Source organism: Adiantum capillus-veneris, chromosome 8 (assembly GCF_014529385.1).
Source record: "Adiantum capillus-veneris isolate H3 chromosome 8, ASM1452938v2, whole genome shotgun sequence".
NCBI classification, from domain to species: Eukaryota; Viridiplantae; Streptophyta; class Polypodiopsida; order Polypodiales; family Pteridaceae; genus Adiantum; species Adiantum capillus-veneris.
The window spans coordinates 47,249,621-47,261,338 of NC_140938.1; positions in this window are offsets into that span (position 1 = coordinate 47,249,621).

An 11,718-nucleotide genomic window follows, 5' to 3' on the forward strand; every position below is an offset into this window, starting at 1 on the left:
GTACCAATGAGCAAATGACTGAGCTAGAAGCTCTTTGCCATTCTGCAATAGATGAAGATGACGAGCTTAAAAGGTGGGCAGGTTTGGTCTCTACTCCACAAAATGATAATGGCATGGACTCAGAGAATGAAGAAATCGATGAGCCATTAGATGTTGAGGCTGATGCCATTCTAGAGCTTCTACAGGAAACAGGTTAAGCTAGCCAAAATTTCAATTCTTTCATGATCTTTAGAACATTGGTATTTGGTTTGGTGTTTTTCTTTGACTTTGTAATCTTGAACGTTGATTTTGAAATCTTAAACATTGGTCTGATTTTATTTCACAAAACAATTGTGTATGCTTATTATTTAGATTATTTTCTAATGAGATGATTTGAATTGAACTGTGCAAATATTTCATGAACAAATGGTGCCAAAGAGCAAAGAGCACCTTTTAACCATGTGCCCATAAGATATGTATTCTTGGTAAATAAAGTATCTTCAAAATAGATGAATCAAATATAACCACAAAATATGAAGATGTGAAAGTTTTCTAAATCTTTCTATCAAAGTTTTGAGTAGCATGTGAGTTTGATGTGCCAAATGTTTAGTTTTCATATTTAAAGATTTCTTTTTATTTTGTAACTTGAGTTTATTTTCGATGTTAAGGACAATGTACATTGTCATAAGGCCAAAAGTTGATTTATAAACGCAAGAAAATTTTCACTTTATGGTATCAACACCCTATGCTTGTAAGCCATAGGCTGGATCAAATATATTTACACTTGAACAGATGATGGAGCAATATTTTGTAATGTTCTATCATTATGTACTTTGTGATAAATCTTATGTTTTCAAATAGATTGACACTTGAAAAGATCATGGAACAAGGGTTTGTATTGTTTTGGCATTATGTACTAATGGATCCATACTAGAACCCTACGGCCTTAGGGCCATAGGGCTCCTTTTTAATGTAAGGATGCAAAAGGATGAGATTATGACCATGGGGCCAAAAAATACAAGTAGAGAGCCATTATGTCATCTTTGTATGTAGCACACACAAATCTTGTATCTAGTACGTAGCACAACTAGACCACCTTATGGCCTTAGGGACATAGGGTTCCTTATTGACGTATAAGTGCAAAATTGATGAGCATATTGTTCTTAGATGCAAAATAGAGCACTTACAATTTAGGTTTATAAGCCCTTGATAAAATTGTATCAATTTAGGTTTATAAGACCTTGATAAAATTGTATCAATTTAGGTTTATGGAAATTGTATGTAGCATTTATAGAATTTAGAGAAACCCATGAATCTAAAGTTTAGGGTCATAGGGTAGTGTGACCATTGGGTGCAAAGTATATGGTTCCCATGACACCCTATGGCCTCAAGACCATAGGGTTATGACTCTATGAAACAATAAAATATCCTAAATAGGAGTGTCAAATATTTTATGTTATAGCTTAACTAAGAGGCTTAGACTTTTTCCAAAGTTGTCAAAAAAGAGATCCAAAGTGTCTTGCTAGTGACCTTAAGGGTAATAAATGTAGACCACACTTTGTAAGTAGCTTGTAGAAAAACAAAAAACAAATTATGGCCTTAGGATCATAGGGATCATACACCACAAAAAGTAAGGTGAAAATCCCTGGCTCTTGTTTGTAGTACATAAAGCAATATGACCACCCTATGGCCTTAAGGTCCATAGGGTTTCTTGTAATCATAAACAGCACCCTATGGCCATAGGGCCATAGGGATCCTTGTTAACATTAAGATCAAATATGGCCCTATGGTGCTAGTACATAGGCAAAAAGGAGACGAGTCTATGGTCTTTAGCTTCGAAATATAGCACCTTATGGTCATAGAATTTCTACATAACACCTAAGAAACCTTATGTACACCTAATGGCCTAAGATCCATTAAGTGTACTTTGTAGGTAGTACATAATGCTCTTGTAGGCCACTTTGGTGACCTTAGGCTGTTAATACAAATATGCAATATAATGATCCTATGGTTCAATGTCTCAAAATAGAACACCTTTTGGACATGAGGTACATGTATGTAGCACATAGTACTTTTGTAGGGCCATAGAGATCTTCACTAACAAAGAGAGGACCGTATGGCCCTAGGACCTAAGGGTGGCTTTTTAGAGGTGAGTCAATAGTTTTTGGTATAAATTTGACCACCGTATGGTCATAAATTTGATCACCGTATTGCTTAGAGTTTTTTTGAATCGTTAAAAAAGGGATCCAAAGTGTATTGCTAGTGAGCTTTTGATTATAAGGTGATAATTGTGGACCACACTTTGTAAGTAGCTTGTAGAAGAACATATAGCAAATTATGGCATCATGATCACAAGGTCATACACCACAAAAACCAAGTGGAAATCCCTAAGCTCTTGTTTGCAGTACATAAAGCAACATGACCACCCTATGGCCGTGGGGCCATAGGATTCCTTGTAGAAAAATTATGTCCTCATGATCACAGGGGTCATACACCACAAAAACCAAGTGTAAATCCCTAAGCTCTTGTTTGCAATACATAAAGCAACATGACCACCCTATGGCCTTGGGGCAATAGGGTTCCTTGTAGACAAATTATGGCCTCATGATCACAGGGGTCATACACCACAAAAACCAAGTGGAAATCCCTAAGGTCTTGTTTGCAGTACATAAAGCAACATGACCACCCTATGGCCTTGGGGCCATAGGGTTCCTTGTAGACATAAATAGCACCATATGGCCTTAGAACCATAAGTCTCATTTTCAACATGAAGATCATCCATGGACCTATGATGTTTGTATAAAGAAGCTATACATAGTACATAGGCTACCTTATTTACACCTAATAGCTTAAGAGCCGTTAGGTGACCATGTAGGTAGTACATAATGCACTTTTATGAGCCGTTAGGTGACCATGTAGGTAGTACATAATGCACTTTTATGTCAATTTGGTGGCCATAGGAATTGTATTGAGCATAGAAATCACCTTGTGGCACTAGGGTCATAGGTGCCAATACAAATGTGTAATGTAATGATCACATGGTCCCAATGACCCAAAATAGAACACCTGATGGACGTGAGGTACATGTATGTAGTACAAAATACTCGTGTAGATCCATAGAATTCTTCACTAACAAAGAGAGGTTGGTATAGCACAAGGACTAAAGATACCTCCATAGAGGTCAAAAAAATATAAGTCTATAGTCTCAATGTGTGAAATGGAGCACTTTATATTCATGAAACTGTAAACTGTCAATGTAGAGGGCACCATATGATTCTAGGGCCATAAGATTCTTGACGAACATATAGAGCACCCTATGGCCATAGGGCCATAGGGTGGTAGTATAGAGCAATTAAGTGAACTTTGCATATAGTATATAAAGCATTGTAATTTAATTCTCATGTATATGTCATTTGGATACTCAATATTTTTTCTAAGTGCTTGATTATAGAAATTCATCACATTTGTAAGTATTTTCAAAGCTAAAAGTAGGTGTTGTTTAAACTTTCAGGTCATCAATAAGATATTGCAATTGAGGATGTTTCATGTGAGGTCATCAGTACAGAAGATGTTCAAGCTATTGAAACTGTTGAAAAAGAGCCTCTCAATCCCCATTTAAACCAAAATGTCCATAAAGATGATGACAAAGAGATCCAAGCTTCCGAAGGTCAACCAACGACAATTCTCCCATGATATAGAGATTGTTGTTTCTCTTTGATTTTGTAAATATTGACCAACAATATTGTTTTGTTTTAAAAACTATTTTGCATGCTTGTGAGTTTTTATGTTTTCAAATTAGATGAATTAAATTTAAGTGTGTAAATATCATGTCATGAACATATGGTGGCAAAGAGCACCCATTATCTATGTGACCATAAGAGTGTATACTTGTGAGCTTGAGTATTTTCAAATAAATGAATTTAATTTAAGTGGAAAATTTATACATAGACATGAGGTTACAAAGGTCATCCTTTAGCTTTGTGATCAAATGATGTATGATGTAAAACTTTAAAGCTATGTGGTTATTGATATATTATGTAATGCTTTTAAGCTATGTGATGTTATGAGGTTTATTGTCACACATATGACATTGTACCACTTAAGGCTAGGGGTCTTGTCAAAGCATCCTATGATCTTAGGGTCAGAGGTTTTTCATTGTTGAAGACAAATTTCATGGTTGTAACATCATATCATTATTTGTAGACATGCAACCTTATGGCCCTAAGGCCATAGGGTGGCAATTGTATGCATCCTCTAAAATATTTAAAAAAGTCTATGACTAGTGACCTCATGGTCAAAGGTTCTAATTGTAGGCCACACTTTGTAAGTAGTAGCTTGTAAAAGAGCATATAACAAATTACGGTCTTAGGATCAAAAGGTTCATACACCATAAAAACCAAGGTAAAAATCCCTCCGCTCTTGTATGTGTAGTAGTGAAGCAACATGACCACCCTATGGCCTTAGGACCATAGGGTTCCTTGTTATCATAAATAGCACCCTATAGCCTTAGGGCCATAGGCTACCTTGTAATGCAAAGATGATCCCATATCCCTAATGTACTAGTACATAGGTAAAAAGAAGATGAATCTATTGTCCTTAGCTTCAAAAGAGAGCACCTTATGGTCATTGACGCTCTACATAAGTACCTTATGTACACCTAGTCCCATAAATTTCACTATGTGTACTATATAGGTAATGCTCTCATTGGCCACATTAGTGATCATAGGTTTCCTAGTTAGTAAAGAAAGCACCTTGTGGCCCTAGGGCCATAGGGTGCCAATATAGATGTGCAATATAATGTTCCAATGGTTCGAATGACTCAAAATAGAGCACCTTATGGACAAATGGACATAAGGTTCCTCACTAACATACGGCTCCACACAAATATAGAGAGGACTTCATGGCCATAGGGATAGAGGATGTCATTGTAGAGGTGCAAAAAGATGAGCTTATAGTCATTATGTATAACTCAACACCTTATGTCCAAATAGTTATAAACTTTTCATATAGAAGGCACCCTACGGTCCTAGGGCAATAGGGTGCTAGTATAGAGCCATTAAATAAACATATCATGTAGTATATACAACATTGCAATATAATTATGAGATATTTAATATGTAGTTTGGATACTTAATGTTTTTTTAAGCCATCAAGATTGTAGGTATTTTCAAAGCTAAAAGTGGGTGTTGTTTAAACTTGCAGCTCTTCAACAAGACTTTACAGTTAACAGTGTCTCTTGTGAGGTCATTGATACAAAGGATGCTCCAGCTATTGAGCCTATTGAAGAAGAATCTATCAATCCTCATTTGAACCAACAAGCTTGTAAAGAAGATGACAAAGAGATACAAGTTTTTGAAGGTCAACCATCGCAATTGTTGGGCAGAAATTCTAGCGATACAATGGAAGTAGACGATGATGCAAGCTCCAAAGCATATAGAAGGACAGAAATAGACTCTGTCAATAACATTTTAGTAGCTCAAGATTTGAGCATTAGAGTGCATGGTGATCCAAATCTTTCATCCAATGATGGACCAACGCTGACTATAATACTGAGCTTGTGTGGATTGCTTTTGAGGCGTTGTTGGCAAAAGTCCAAAAAAATGAAGAGCTTGAAGTTTAAACATGAGTATATTGTTTTGCGACCAGGATGCATTGAGTTTTTAAAGAATCTCCTAAGAATCTCCAATGTTGGCATATGGTTAACAACTAATGATACACAGGTTATGCAAATCATCAAGATTTTAGAGAAGGAAGCTGGAGAACAATTTCCATTCTTTATGATTTGGGGGCAAAGCCAATGTCAACAATGTGTAGAGTCAAGAATCACTCGCCCCGACAATCCTGGAGTAGAGGCATTTTTCAAACCTTTAGCTATTGCATCAACAAAGTTTGGGATTGATTTAAAAAGATTGCTTCTTATAGATGATGCACCATTGAAAGGATGCATTAATCCTGCATTAAATTGTATATTTCCACCATCATTTAACATTGATGAGGAGGATAATATTCTCCTTGGAGAGCTGCTACCATATACCAAAGCTCTTCATCATGTCAACGACATTCATACAATTACAAGATCTTCTTTGTATGGACAAGCTCCCATAGTGCAAGGTGTTAAGTATGGAGCCTGATTTACCCTTGTAATTTTCTGTGGTAAAAGCGCACATTTGTAAGGCCCCCATTATGAGGAGAAGCCATCGTGCGTGAAGGAAAATCACTCACCGGAAACCAAAATTTTCACGGACAAGAATCAGGGGCAACTTTAGAGGCTAGACTTTTTTTTTTGCCGGAATATTCCTTTTTTGCCAGAATATTATGGCCGGACGGTGGCCGGAAAGTGGTCGGAAAACAACCGGTCGGTTGGCCGGTGGCCGGTAGTCAATGGCCGATGGCCGGTGGTCGGAAGTCAATGGTCGGTGGCCGGTGGTCGGAAGTCAATGGAGGGTGGCCGGTGGCCGAATTCAAAAGCGGACTTGTCTTCTCAAGGGCGGCCACACATGGGCGGATTGGAGGGTCCGATTTGGACTTATTCACACAAGGGCAGCTACACATGGCTGTCTCTCATAAGAGAGGGCAACCCTTTTGGCCTATAAAAGGAGGCCATTTCTACACACATTTCATAGTGTGAAGTTGATGCAACAAGGTGAGTGTGAGGTGGTGAGAGTGAAGCAAGGCGGGAGCTCTATCAAGGGTTTAATGCCTTTGTAAACTACTTCTTCTTTTGAAGTGCTAAAGCCATTGAGTGGCTGCTTTCCCGTGGACGTAGCCCACATTGGGTGAACCACGTATATCGTGTGTACTCTCTCTCTCTACTCTATAATCTCTTGTGTGTGAAATCTATCTCTCTCCATTAAGTAATCTACTCAAAAATCTATTTAGCTACGTCTTATTTTCTAACAACTGGTATCAGAGCAAGGTTTGCTCGTAGCTAAATTATCTCAAGGAAAGGATTCCTTGAATTGAGTGGGAGTTATGGAGGAGGAAGGGAAGCTCAAGATTGAGAAGTTCAACGGAAAAAACTCCCAACATTGGAAGATGCAGATTGAAGACTATCTCTACGAGAAGGACCTCTATTTGCCACTAGGCGGTCTTGCAAAGAAGCCCGCAACAATGGCAGATGAAGCATGGATTGTCCTTGATCGAAAGGCACTGGGAACAATCGGGTTAAGCTTGGCGTCAACGGTGGCCTTCAATGTTTCGGAGATGAAGACCACGGAGGACTTGATGAAGTCACTTGACGACTTCTACGAGAAACCATCGGCATCCAATAAGGTATTTCTTATGAAGCGCTTGTTCAATCTAAAGATGGCAGAGAATGGTTCAGTTGCAGAACACCTAAATGAATTTAACACAAACATAAGTCAACTTCGATCAGTGAAAATCAATTTCGATGACGAAGTGCGAGCTCTCCTTATACTATCATCTCTACCGGATAGTTGGGACAGCCTTGTGATGGCTGTAAGTAATTCTATCTCTGGCACAAATACTCTTAAGTTTGATGATGTTGTGGGTGTTCTCCTAAGCGAGGAAATGCGAAGGAGAAGCACAGGAGAATCATCAAGTGCTGCACTATCAATGGAAACAAGAGGAAGGCCTAAGGAGAGTTTCAAAAACCAAAAGGGTCGTGATCGCTCAAGGCGGAGCATGTCACGCACAAAGTCAGTTCTTGAATGTTGGAACTGCGACAAGAAGGGCCACGTCAAGAAGGATTGCTGGTCCAAGAAGAAGAAGGAGAGAGAGTCTCAAGACAACAAGCCAACATCGGAGGCCAATGTGGCAGGTAAAGTAGAGCAAGATGCTCTAATTCTCTCATTAGACAATGTGTCTAATTCCTGGATAGTAGATTCCGAGGCTTCATTCCATGCGACACTACACCAGCAACATTTCCAAGACTACACCAAAGGTAATTTTGGGTATGTATACTTGGGAGATGATGAAGCTTGTGAGATTGTCGGCAAAGGTACAGTTTCTGTCAAAACTGCTAACGGAAATGAATGGAAGCTTAAAGATGTTAGGCAAGTTCCTTCTCTTCGCAAAAATTTGATCTCTACAGGACAATTGGACGATGAAGGTCACAACATTGCATTCGGAAACAAACGGTGGAAGATCTCAAAGGGATCTTTGGTGGTTTCCAAGGGAGAAAAAGTCGGTACACTTTACTTGTGTACTGTTAGCACGCAACCTTGAGCTTGTGCAGCAACTACAGAAGTTGACAGTGCGGTGTAGCACTACCGACTTGGGCATATGAGTGCCAAAGGAATGCAAATCCTTCAAACAAAGAAGCTTCTACCAGGTTTGAAAGAAGTGGACTTAGAGTTCTGTGAAGATTGTGTTTATGGTAAACAAAAGAGGGTAAAATTTCAAAAATCAGGAAATGAAAGAAAAAATTAAAAACTTGAGTTGGTTCATTCTGATGTTTGGGGTCCTGCAAGTACACCATCACTTGGTGGCTCATTGTACTATGTAACAATCATAGACGATGCGACTATAAAAACATGGGTTTATGTCATGAAGAATAAATCCGATGTATATTTCAAAGGTGGAAAGCCTTTGTGGAGAATGAAACAGGTACCAAGTTTAAATGCCTCAGATCCGACAATGGAGGCGAATATTGCAGCCAAGCTTTTGAAAGCTTTTGTGCTAGCAATGGCATTCAGAGGCAAAGGACAACCCCAAGGACACCTCAACAAAATGGGATTTCGGAAAGGATGAACATGACAATCATCGAACTAGCACGAAGCATGCGGCTACATGCAGGCCTACCGCTTGAGCTTTGGGCGGAAGCTGTAAGTACGTCTGTGTACTTAATCAATCGGTCACCCTCATCGGCATTGGATGGGGGAGTTCCAGAAGAGGCATGGACGGGTAAACCGGTGAATTATGCATTTCTCAAAGTGTTTGGGTGTGAGGCTTTCATGCACATAGATAGAAGCCTAAGATCAAAGCTAGATGCAAAGTCCAAAAAGTGTTTCTTCATTGGCTATGGAGAAGGAGACTTTGGGTATCGCCTATGGAATCCTAAAGATGGTAAAATCTTAAGGAGTAGGGATGTAATTTTTAACGAACAAAATATGTACAAAGATTACTTGGAAAGAAAACAAAAAAAAGAAACAGGTGATGAGTACATGGAGCTTGAGGATGGTGAAGACTCAAGGATTGCAAACGGTGACAATGTGCAACAACGTCAACCAAATGAGGAGCCTCAACCTATTCCCCGAAGATCTACAAGAGCAAGTAGACCTCCAGAAAGGTTTGTTCCTTCCTTCAACCATCTCTTGATCTCAGATTCTGGAGAGCCGGAATCATACGAAGAAGCTATGCAACATGAATCCAAAGAAGAATGGACAAAGAGCATGCAAGTGGAGATGGACTCACTACATCGCAACCAAACATGGGAGTTGGTTGAGTTGCCTAAAGGTAAGCGGGCACTTCAAAACAAATGGGTGTACAAGCTGAAGGAAGAAGAAGGTGGGAAGAAAAGGTACAAGTCTAGGCTTGTGGTAAAAGGTTTTTCTCAAAAGAAAGGTATTGACTTCAATGAAATATTTTCTCCTGTTGTAAAAATGAACTCAATTAGGCTTGTCTTAAGCCTTGTGACTGCTCATGATCTAAATCTCGAGCAAATGGATGTAAATACGGCATTCCATCACGGTGACTTAGAGGAGGAAATCTACATGCTTCAACCAAAGGGGTATGAAGTAAAAGGTAAGGAGAAAATGGTTTGCAGATTAAAGAAGAGCTTGTATGGTTTAAAGCAAGCATCAAGACAATGGTACTTGAAGTTTGATCGATGGATGTTGGCTCATGGATTCACAAGATGCAACTCGGATCACTGCGTCTACACGAAGAATTTGGGAGATGGGAAATTCATCATCCTAATGTTGTATGTTGATGACACGTTGATTGCAAGTGCTAACATGCAGGACATCACAGACCTAAAAGAGGAGCTGTCCAAATATTTTTCAATGAAAGATTTAGGTGCTGCAAAGAGGATACTTGGTATGAAAATATCAAGGGACAGGATGAAGAAGACAATAAAGCTATCTTAAGAAGATTACATCAAGAAGATACTAGAAAGGTTTGCAATGCAAAATGAAAAACCAGTTTCTACACCTTTGGCTGGTCATTTTAAATTAACGAAGGATATGTGTCCAAAGACACAAGAGGAGATAGCCTATATGTCTAAAGTTCCATATGCTGTAGCGGTAGGTTCTCTAATGTATGCTATGGTCTGGACAAGGCTAGACATTGCACATGCAGTGGGAGTTGTGAGTAGGTTCATGGACAACCCAGGTAAAGAGCATTGGCAAGCTGTGAAGTGGATACTTAGGTATCTAAAAGGGAAAACAACAAATTCTTTGTATTTTGGAGGAACTGATATTTTTCTAGAAGGGTATGCTGATGCAGATATGGCAGGTGACAAAGATACTCAAAGGAGCACTACTGGCTATGTGTTCACGGTTGGAGGCACAGCAGTAAGCTGGGCTTCAAAGTTGCAGAAAGTGGTTTCACTTTCTACCACGGAAGCAGAGTATGTAGCAATGACGGAGGCAAGCAACGAAATTCTGTGGCTTCACAGATTCTTAGAAGAGCTTGGATTCAAACAAGACAATTGTGTCTTGTACAGTGATAGCCAAAGCGCTATCCATCTTGCAAAGAACTCAGCCTTTCATTCAAGGACAAAGCACATTGAGGTGAGATATCACTTCATATGCACTCTTTTGGAAGAGGGACAGCTAAAGCTAGGAAAGGTGCATACAAGTGAAAATTCTGCAGACATGTTTACAAAGGTGGTCAACAAGGAGAAGTTGAGTTTTTGCTCATCTTCAATCGGCATTCAAGGATAAGAAGCCAGAATGGAAAGCAGTCACAGGTTTGGTTTGGAGATCAATCCCCATAGTGCAAGGTGTTAAGTATGGAGCCTGATTTACCCTTGTAATTTTCTGTGGTAAAAGCGCACATTTGTAAGGCCCCCATTATGAGGAGAAGCCATCGTGCGTGAAGGAAAATCACTCACTAGAAACCAAAATTTTCACGGACAAGAATCAGGGGCAACTTTAGAGGCTAGACTTTTTTTTCACCGGAATATTCCTTTTTGCCAGAATATTATGGCCGGAAAGTGGTCGGAAAACAACTGGTCGGTTGGCCGGTGGCCGGTAGTCAATGGCCGATGGCCGGTGGTCGGAAGTCAATGGCCGGTGGCCGGTGGCCGAATTCAAAAGCGGACTTGTCTTCTCAAGGGCGGCCACACATGGGCGGATTGGAGGGTCCGATTTGGACTTATTCGCACAAGGGCGGCTACACATGGCTGTCTCTCATAAGAGAGGGCAGTCCTTTTGGCCTATAAAAGGAGGCCATTTCTACACACATTTCATAGTGTGAAGTTGATGCAACAAGGTGAGTGTGAGGTGGTGAGAGTGAAGCAAGGCAGGAGCTCTATCAAGGGTTTAATCCCTTTGTAAACTACTTCTTCTTTTGAAGTGCTAAAGCCATTGAGTGACTGCTTTCCTGTGGACGTAGCCCAGATTGGGTGAACCACGTATATCGTGTGTACTCTCTCTCTCTCTACTCTATAATCTCTTGTGTGTGAAATCTATCTCTCTCCATTAAGTAATCTACTCAAAAATCTATTTAGCTACATCTTATTTTCTAACACAAGGTCACGAGCTTTACAATCATTTACAAAAGGTTGTTTCAGAGTGGGAGGAGCGCAATTTGGTTTGTCTACAAAAAACCTAC